The following is a 10,471-nucleotide window of genomic DNA, read 5'->3' as shown; positions in this document are numbered from 1 at the left end:
GGCACCACTGCTGAATGTCACCAATAAGGGAATTGATGAGGAAGAGATGAGGAACCAAAACCCATTCTTTTTTAATCCCTCTCTGTTATGCTGCCCATCCCAGGTTTTGTTGTTGTTTTTGGTTTTGGTTGTTTTTTCAACTTCATTCTGCACCCCGTTCTTACTTTTCTTCCTGTGTCCTCTCTGCTGCCCCTCCCTCTTTCTGCCTCTCTCCTGTGACTGCGGGGCTGGGGAGGAACTTCTGGGGGCTGCCCCCCATTCTTGCAGCAGAGTCCCTTTTGGGAGAGATGTACTCGTGGAAAGGGCTTGAATAAAGCACCACTCTGCTGTCTAGGGCAGTTTGATTCCTTCTGTGCCTTCTTTGGGGGTGAGGAAGTAAGGCTGAGCGAGAGGGGCTGGAGACTTGGGGCCTCTGATTTCATCTGGGGCACCGCAATGTCCCTAGGAGGGAGAGCCAGGCTGTAGCCATGACATTTTCTGACAAATCCTCTCCTTAGCATTTTTTCTCCTGAGAGGCCTCAGGAACAAAATGTAAACAATGATTATCTGCTGCTGTGGAATGCTGCAACAGGTGCGTCTGTGATTGGTCTCATGTGGTTGTTTCTTATTAATGGCCAATCACATCCAGCTGGCTCGGACTCTCTGTCCGAGACACAAGCCTTTGTGAAATCATTCTTTCTTTTTCTATTCTTAGCCAGCCTTCTGATGAAATCCTTTCTTCTATTCTTTTAATAGAATATAGATCATAAAATAATAAATCGAGCCTTCTGAAACATGGAGTCAACTCCTCATCTCTTCCCTCATCCTCAGACTCCTGTGAACACGGTCACACCAGGCTGATGGAGGAGCAGGTGAGTGGGGAATGAGGGGGGGTCATGCTGGGTTACCCTGCCCCAGAGGGACCAAAAGCTGCCAGAAAATTCACACGGAGGGGTGGGTGTAGAACACCAAAACCTGTCAAGTTTTTCGTTTTTATAGGTATGGGCAAAGAATTGGAATTTATCTCTAAAACCATTTGGAAAGAATAATTTGGAAATAATCTATCCATTCTATTGTGTACAGGAATGCAGGAAACTCTGACTAGAGATGCGTAGTCGTTTTGAAACCAATGTTATAACGTTTTTACCTGGGAATGAACCAACCAAGTGCCCTTAAACCGCAGGAACAGCTGCTGGGGCTGAAGGGAATCGCTCCAAAATCAATCTCCGGCAGCTTCGGTCTCCGTTCCCTGCCTGCCCCAAGGCGCGTCCAGCCCGGCCCGGGCAGGGGGGCGGTGCTGCCACCTTGTGGGCACAGAGCGGTGCTGTGCACAGAGGGGAGCGGTGAAGCACAGTGAGGAGTGCAGAGGAGCGCGACCGGGCTTGAGGGGCCGCCGTGCGGGGCGGTGGCTGGGAAGAACGACAGCGGCGGGGCCGGTTTCGGCGGGCGGCGGAGGCGCGGAGGGGACAGAGCTCCCGTTTCAAGACGGCGAAGCGCCCGCGTACCAGGATCCTGCGTGAGCCGGGTCGGGCTCCAGCCGCACTCAAGATGGCGGCCGCGGCAGGACTCCGGCAGAGGCATCGTCGCCGCTCCCTACCGCGGTTCGCGGGGCTCCGGTGCCGCTGACCCCGCCAACCGTTTTCTCCCGCCGGGAAAAGCAGCAGAAAATGGCGCTGAGAGCGCGGGATCGGCGTCGGGACCGGGTTGAGGCAGCCAACAAGAGAAACGCCTGTGTGAGGAGCGGGGGATGCTTAAGGGTACCACAACAAAGATGGCGGCTCAGCCGGGAGTGGCTTCTGCCAGTACCAAAGATTGCGGAGAGGAAATCCAGGAGAAACGGCTGCTGGCATCCTGGGCTTGCCAGGCAGGTTTTGTACTTGATTGCAAGGCAGTTTTCCTGCCTCTGCAAGGGGTGAAAACTGGAAAGGGGGGACAAAAAAGGGTCACTTTTACGCCACACCCAAGATGGCGGCTGAGGGCGGCACTCACTTGCCCTTCCAATGATGGCGGCAGTGTGCCCATGCGCCTTGGGTAGGGGGAAGAGAGGGCGGTACAGGAAATACCCCGCTCCGGCTGATGGTAAGAGTGCTTTCTCCTGGGTCTAGGCGGCATTGAGGTCGCAACGAGTTCCAAATTATCCTTGTGCCTCTCCTGTTGTGACTAAATCGGTGTTCCCTGAGTGTCTGCAGCTCCCTGCGTGTGGAGGGAAGAAGCCTGTGCTGGAGAATGGGAGGAAGGTTCCTGCTGGTTGCTGTGTCCTCGGTGGGCACAGAACTCTGGCCAGATGGCTTGGTGAGTATTGAAAATGTGAAAAATGCGTATTTTGTGAGTGGCTTTTCGCAAATATTAAAATGAATATGATATGCGTTGTGTTAGAAAGTAATGCTGTATTAATTCTCTTCAATAGCGTGTTAAATATAGTTTTAGGTTATAACAAAATGTTAAAATAGAAACTCTGTTATGTAGGAGACTTTTTTTAAAGAAAGGACTCGCAGCGAGATAGCAGCTACAGGACACCTAAATCTTTCAGAGAAAAAGAATTTATTGCTCTCTTATTAGAAGAAACTAACTTCTTCCTGCCTCGAAGGCGCCGTTAGGATTCAGAGGAAGAAGTTGATGATGTTGACAGAATCCTGTGTCTGCATGGAATTTATTCCTCATGTATGAGATGTATGAATATGCAACAGGCTGTTGTTTTTAAGGGTTAATCCTTTGTTAACGGGGGTCCTTTTTCGGGCTTATGCTGCCCAGAAAAAGGTACCCGGACTGTCTGTAACTCTTTGTCTCTATTGTCTCATATTGTCCTAATTTAATTTGTCCAAATTATTAGTACTTTGATTGTATTACTGTTTTTATAAGCATGTAATTACTGGTAGACTTTTAAAATTTTAAAAACAAGTGATTGGCGTTTTTCATAGGATCACTCCTGCTTCCTTTTCACTGAATTGTTGTAATGAGTCGTCAGCTTTTAGCCAGCCTCAGTTCCGTTTCTTTTTCATGAATCTTTTTGGTTGTTTCGATCCTGAACTTGCCAAACCCTTAATTTGCTAAATTAACCCTGAGAAGGTTCCACAAGCCAATGCTGAGGGGATTGGGGATTGGATAGTTAGGATCTTATGGCCTTTCAAGGGTTGGGTTCACCCCCTGATTTTGGTGCCAAGGGAAACTCCAAGTTAACACAGATCAAAATAGGAAACAGTTCCCTCATCAAAGTCAGCTTTCCAAACCTCTGTTCAGGATCCAAAAGAAATGGGAATGCCCTTGGCAAAAAAGGGCATTTTGAGACAAAGCAAGCTTAAAATGCCTGTAAGCAGGAAATCCAGGAGGAATGGCTGCTGGCATTCTGGGCTTGCCAGGCAGGTTTTGTCCTTGATTGCAAGGCAGTTTTCCTGCCTCTGCATGGGGTGGCACCTGCATCCCACTGGAAAGGGGAGAGAAATAATTCCCCTCCTTCCCTGGCCCAGCCCTGGAGTGGGAGCAGCTTGCCCTTATCCTGGAGTTCTCCTGCTCCTGCCCAGCATCCCTCTAGTACCCTCATGTGCTTCCCAAGCTCTCAGCACTGATGGATCTAAACAAGGAGAACAATCCCTGTTCCTTCTCTTCTCCATCCTTGATGTTCCTGGGCCCTGCATCTCCCGGGTTATTCCCTGTCTGACTCCTCATCTCCATCCCACCTTCTCCCTGGTCACATCTGAGCCTGAGATGTGTTTAGCAGCAAATCCATTCCTTTAAAGGAAGCCCAGTGCAAAGAGCATCCAGCTGCAGGTAAGTCTTCCTGCATTTCATTTTTCTCTGGCCAGTTTTGGAGGGTTTCCCTCTGTGCTTTCCTATGACCCAGATGTGTCCCTTCCTTTGTCCAGATCCAGTGCCAAAAGATTGAACAACTGCTGAGTGGGGTCTGGGGTGAGAATGGTTCTGCTAAAATGAGGGAAAGAATGCTAGAAGAAAAATGAGCTTCCTTTGAATGTCTGGAATAAAAGCACTGGGAAAGGGCACTTTTTAATTCAATTTGGTGCCACCTCCCCTTTTTTTATGGCTCATACTCCATGGTGAGCAATCTAAGCCAAAAGATGAAATGCAGGAGGCTTTGATTCTGCAGTGAGCTTAACTTCCCTTTTCTCCTCTCTTTCAGGACAAGGAGAACCACTGAAGTTGTCCTGGCCTTGCCAAGGTGTTTGAGCTGCCAAACCCAAACTGGTCCTGATGATGGAGGACTTAAGAAATTACTCAATCCAGCTAAATGCTTGAAAAAGGGAGATGGTTTGGTTATAGAAATATTTCTGCCTGAGACTGGGAAGAGATTGGGAAAAGTTAAACCCCCCAATTCTGCATAACAGCACAAGGATTTTTTAATTCTTTGCCTTTTTTTCCCTTCCTTTGAATGGGTTTGTTTGTTTCCCCTTGGAGACTGCACACATAATAGGCAGATTTTTCAATTAAGCCATTTTTTCCCACTTTTAGTCTTCAATGGAGCCCAGGTGCCAATTGTTTGCTGCTTGGTTTCTGCCTTCCCTTTCCTGCCTACAGCTTAAGCCCTTTCTCTCCTTCCTGCTTTTTGGCCATCACTGGTCATGCAGATGATGCTGATGCAGATGGCTGATAAATAATTATCAAACAGCTTGGCAATGGTCTGTATCAGCTATCAGTGACATTAAAAAATGCAGTATATGGACCATCAAGCAATGAATTTAGCAACAGTTGGATAGTAACTAATCATCTTTCCTTTGAAGCCCTCTTCATAGCATATTTCCTTATAAAGGGAAAGCATTTGGTTTTTATTTTATAAAATACTACAAATCACCAGCAGCCAGCTTAAGCGAGCATGGCAGACTGACAAAGACATGGTAATGTTTTTTCTTTTAAATCCCTCACAAGCCCATCCCCTACTGGGGAGGCAGCTCAGCGAGTTTCAGCCCACAGCTGCCATCCTGTGCTCATGGAGAGCAACCTCTCCAGCTGTCCCAGCCTCAGGAAAGCACAGAAGAGGGCTTTACACAGATCAGGGATTAAGCTAGACCCAGGTTGGGCTCAGCTCAGTCACCATGGCGCTGTCAGAGGCCTTAAACCCTTTTTCTATCGGATTGATTGATGGTGGTTGTGGTGCAGCCACTGTGTTGCTGTCAATGTGCTCCCCTGCAGCCTAGCCTGACATGGTGAGCAGGGGCTTGGGGTTCTGTCTCATGTGTTAAACATCAAACCAGAAGATAAAACAACAGCTAAAAGCCCTGCCCTGCCATGTGCCTCACTCTGCACCACTGCTATGAGAGGAGGGTGAAAGACCCAGTCAGTTTTAGCTCTGTAAAGCAGCTGCAGAGCAGTGATGAGTGCCTGAATCACATCCCCTGCAGCCATCAGGGGAGTGAGGGCAGGGAAAAGGGCAGAGAAAGGGAAATAAAAAACCAACAGAGCCACCAAGACTGGAGGATGTGAGGATGAATCCAAAACTATGCTCTTCAAGAACTGAAAGAACACATTTCTTAAAACAAGACATCCAAACTGGAATGAGGGACTTGCACTCTTTCCAGATCTTCCCAGCACCATAACCCATTAAAAAAAAAAAAAAAAAAAAGCCATCTGTGGAAATGGGATGCTCCTTTAAGCCTGGCAGAGACTTTCTCCAGCACCGCAAACCACCCTTCCTGTTGCTCTTCCTTTACCACTCAGGGCTGAGCCATGGAGACATGCTTCTTTAGTGTGTGTGTGTGTGTGTATTTCAGGTTTTTTTTTAAACCAAGAAAAAAAATCAATATCATATTTTAAAAAGAACCCCCAAAACTTTGGGGAAACTGGGCATAAATGTCAAACAAAACACAAAGAAAGACTGAGCTACTAATGGATCTTAGAGCAGCAGTGGTGGGGTGGGAGGGAAGAAATCTAGCAGACAAATTTAACAGCATTGAGGAGGGTTTATGCACAGTGTTTTCATTGCAAGCAGCATTTAGAAGTGATTTATCATATCCCAGCACCCTCCTTCCCTGTCAAAGTGATAGGCAGAACCAGCAGAGCAGCTCTGAACACACTGTTCACTACCAGGCACCACCAACAAATCCAGAACAGCTCCACCCTTGGCCAACCCTGTCCCCTTGGGCCTTCTGAGAAGCTGGGATTTAGGAAAAGGCCTTGCAGGGGAACAGTGTTTCAAATGTCAAAGGCTTTAAAAATCTACAAGGCTATGAAAGAACATTTCAGGGTTTTTTTCAGCTAATTCTTTAGGAATTTACTTGGAATAAGCTTCTTCCCCAAGAGGGATTTCAATTCTACACATGGACAAAGAGGAGAAAACATGAATGCAGCGTTGAGACAGCTCCGTGCTGAGAGCAGTGGTTTTAAGGTAAGGCCCTTGTATATCCGGGAGGGTGAAACCTCTGTGTTCAACCCTCTGGGATCATCACCTGGGCTTCCTGTGCTTCTCAAGCTCTCAAAGTAAAATTGACCTACCAAACTCATCTTTGTCTCAATCCTAATCCCTGCATCATCCTTCAGGTGTGTTTCCTCACAATGAAATTGGAGTAGAAAATGCTTTAGGAGATGCTTTGCAGCCCCTTCTTCCCCAAAGGCCCAATCTGCTTTAATTTTTAGGAATGCTCTTCAAGCACAAGGTTTGGATGCGGCCGGTGAGACTCACATTTCAGAAGGACCATCAATGGTCTGATAAAGACACAGCACTTTGAAGCAGGCTGCTGGGACTGAGGAGGATATTTGAAAGCTGTTGACATGCAGTTCTAGCAGAAGTGCAAAATGAAATGTAATGTAGTAGAAGTGGAAAATGAAATGCTGTTAGACAAGGCTGCTGCCCAAATTGGCTCTGCCTGGATCCACCTGGCCTGCAGCACAGCCTTCTCCCTTTCTCCTCACTGCCTTCTGCTCAGCACCGACCCAAACCTGGGCTATTTCAATTCCTGTCAGACACAGAGCAGCTGATGGGCAGCAAATGCAGCCTTCCCACAGTGGCTGCCCATGGCCCGGCCTGCAGGGCAGAGCTCAGGGAGGAGGTGGCAGCTTCCTCAGTGGCTTTTCATGTCCTCTCTCTGCCATGCAGACACTGGCATGCATGGCACGGCTCTGTTTTGGCAGCCGGTCCCTTGGCAGGGCTGGGTGAGCACAGGGTGAGCACAGGGTGAACTCTCTGCTCCTTGCTGTGACACCTGGGCTGGCAGGGATGACACAGTGACCTCGGCCGGCCCATGCTGCCTGTGCCATCACCTGGCACTGACGTGTTTGATGAAAATCCTTTTGCTGGGATTTTTCTCCTGAGAAGCCTCAGAACAGCAATGGAACCAGTAACAATCTGCTGGCTGTGGAGTGTGGGCTGGAGATGGTTTAGCAACAGGGGCATCTTGGATTGGTCTCCTGTGCAGTGTTTCTACTTAATGACCAATCATGGTCCAGCTGTGTCGGGGCTGTGAGCAGTCCCAGGTTTTTATTATCCATTCCTTTCCAGCTTTCTGATGTCTCCTTGCTCTTTTAGTATAGTTCTACTATCTCATTTTCTTTTAATGTAATAGAGATCATAAAATAATATTTCAGCCTTCTGAAAGGTGGAGTCAAGATTCTCGTCTGTTCCCTCGTCCTGGGGACCCTCAAACACTGCCACAATCAGCGGCCGAGCGGGTTTGTGCGAGCCTCTCAGTAACCCTGGGCCAGTCCCGAGTCGGCAGAAACCGGGGGGCAGCCCTGACACGGCCGAGAGCGGGGAGACACTGTCTGTGCCCCGAGGGTGCTGAGGGCACCTGGGCTGGGGGGAGACACTGTCTGTGCCCCGAGGGTGCTGAGGGCACCTGGGCTGGGGGGAGACACTCTCTGTGCCCCGAGGGTGCTGAGGGTACCTGGGCTGGGCCCCTGTGCAGCACAAGAGACACCAGAGACAGCGGTAGAAGATAAAGGGCCGACTCTTAGCAGGGGTTAATCCAAGGTTTTATTAGGATCCCAAAGGAGCTCCTGCACCTCAGGGGCCTCCTGCCAAGCCCCAGGGAGATGTGCCAAGGTCACATTTAAAGGGAGGTGGAAACCCAAAGTAGATAACATCTTACCAACCAATAAGTGACCCTAAGGGATGGATGCTGGGGCATAGACATACAGGACAGCGTATGGGGCAAGGCTCGGGGGGCTGACCCCTGGCCTCTGGCTGATCACTGGACGACTTGGACCGAAACTTCTGCATGGAGGGGATGGGAGGCTGAGTGATTGACAGAGAGCCAGGGTGGGGGTTTGGGGATGATCTCATCCTGGGAGAGGGATAACACAGGGAGAAGGAGGGGGGTACAGTTTGGGATAAACCATTTGGGAAAAATATGGGGATACAAAACAAAATGACTTCAAAGTATTACAAAGTATAAAAATGCACTACAGCAGGTTTGGGCAGCACCAAATAAAATTTAATAAAATGCTTTAAAAATAAAAAAATTAAAAATTAAAATTAAATAAAATTTAAAAAAAAACAAAATTAATTTAAAATAAATTAAAAACAAAGTAAAAACTGTAAAGGGCTGTAAGAGTTCCATAAAAGGTAGTGCCATAATGCAAGACCCTCAAACACCACCACAATCACCAGCTTGACTTGGTCTGGGCAGCACTAAATTAAAAAAAAAATAAAAACCTTTAAAAATAGAAAAATTAAAAATAAAAAATAAAATTAAAAAATTAAATAAAACTTTAAAAATAGAAAAATTAAAAATAAAAATTTCATAAAAAATAAAATAAAAAAATTAAAACTTTAAAAATAGAAAAATTGAAAATAAAGATTAAAAATAAAATTAGAAAAATAAAATAAGCTTTAAAAATAGAAAAAAAAAATAAAAGCTCTAAAAATAAAAAAATAAAAAATAAAAAAAAAAAAAAAAAGCTTTAAAAATAGAAAAAAACTTAAATAAAAATAAAATTTAAAAAAATAAAAAGCTTATGAAATAGAAAAATTAAAAATAGAAATTAAATAAAAAATAAAATTAAAAAATAAAATAAAAAGCTTTAAAAATAGAAAAATTAAAAATAAGAAGTAAATAAAGAATAAAATTTAAAAATAAAATAAAAATGCTTTAAAAATAAAAATTAAAATTAAATAAAATTTTAAAAACAAAATTTATTTAACATAAATGAAAAACAAAATAAAACCTGTAAAGTGCTGTAAGAGTTCCATAAAAGGTAGTGCCGTAATGCAAGACCCTCAAACACTACCACAATCACCAGCTTGAGTTGGTCTGGGCAGCACTAAATAAAAAAAAACACCTACAAAAATACAAAAAATTAAAAATAAAAATTTATTAAAAATAAAATATAAACTAAATGCTTTATAAATAGAAAAATTAAAAATAAAAATTAAATAAAAAATAAAATTAGAAAAATAAAATAAAAGGTTTAAAAATAGAAAAATAAAAAATAAAATTAAAAAATAAAATTAAAGCTCTAAAAATAGAAAAATTAAAAAGAAAAATTAAAAATAAATAAATGCTTTAAAAATAGAAAAATTAAAAATTAAATAAAAAATAAAATTTAAAAAATTAAATAAAAAGCTTAGAAACAGAAAAATTAAAAATAATAAGTAAATAACTAGAATTAGAAAAAAAAAATAAAAGCTTTAAAAATAGAAAAATAGAAAAATAATAAGTAAATAAAATTTAAAAGCTAAAATAAAAACCTTTAAAATTAGAAAAATTAAAAATAAACATTAAGTAAAAAATAAAATTTAAAAAATAAAATAAATTAAAAATAAATGAAAAACAAAATAAACACCGTTAAGTGCTGTAAAGTAACATAAAAGTTCCATAAAGGGTAATGCCGTAATGCACGACTGTCGTAAAACTGCCGTAAAGCGCGACTGTCGTAAAAGGTACCGTAAATCGCGACTGTCGCAAAAAGGTGCCGTAAAGCGCGACTGTCGTAAGAGATGCCGTAAAGCGCGACTGTCGTAAAGGTGTCGTAAAAGGTACCGTAAAGCACGAGTGTCGTAAAAGGTGCCGTAAAGCGCGACTGTCGTAAAGGTGTCGTAAAAGGTGCCGTAAAGCGCGACTGTCGCAAAAGGTGTCGTAAAGCGCGAATGTCGTAAAAGGTGCCGTAAAGCGCGACTGTCGCAAAAGGCGCCGTAAAGCCCGACTGTCGCAAAAGGCGCCGTAAAGCGCGACTGTCGTAAAAGGTGTCGTAAAGCGCAAATGCCGTAAAACTGCCGTAAGGCGCGACTGACATAAAATTGTGCCGTACAGGCTGGCGGCGCCCTGGCCGACACGGGGTGCCGTACAACATGGCAGCGCCGTGGCCGTCGCGGAATGCCGTACAAGATGGCGACGGCCGCCCGAGTGGGCGTGTCCGGGGCGGGGCGCCGTGTCGACGGGCTGACGTCATTACGCAGCACTCTGCCTGCAGTTTTCCGATGCAGACGGCAGGGGGCGCTGTGCCTGCAGTTCGCCGGTGCAGACGGCAGGGGGCGCTGTGTCTGCAGTGCGCCAAAGCAGACGGCAGGGAGCGCTGTGCCTGCAGTGCGCCCATGCAGACGGCAGGGGGC

The 10,471-nt window shown here is 45.0% G+C and overlaps 1 long non-coding RNA gene across 5 annotated transcripts; it reads left to right on the top strand.

Annotated features, from left to right (window-relative positions):
* The first annotated feature begins 758 nt into the window (after positions 1-758).
* LOC139602517 (uncharacterized) lies at positions 759-8,426 on the top strand. Of its 5 annotated transcripts, XR_011683276.1 has the most exons (5): positions 759-851; positions 1,063-2,271; positions 2,446-3,744; positions 3,840-4,028; positions 4,112-7,516. It is a non-coding gene; the product is annotated as an uncharacterized lncRNA (long non-coding RNA). The 5 variants fall into 5 exon arrangements; XR_011683275.1 differs by lacking the exon at positions 3,840-4,028 and having other exon boundaries at positions 3,676-3,744; XR_011683274.1 differs by lacking the exon at positions 3,840-4,028.
* The last annotated feature ends 2,045 nt before the right edge of the window (positions 8,427-10,471 follow it).

The sequence above is a fragment of the Agelaius tricolor genome, unplaced genomic scaffold, assembly GCF_023055355.1.
Source record: "Agelaius tricolor isolate 1412-34295 unplaced genomic scaffold, bAgeTri1.0.p SCAF_34, whole genome shotgun sequence".
NCBI classification, from domain to species: Eukaryota; Metazoa; Chordata; class Aves; order Passeriformes; family Icteridae; genus Agelaius; species Agelaius tricolor.
This window is presented reverse-complemented; position numbering and strand designations above follow the sequence as displayed.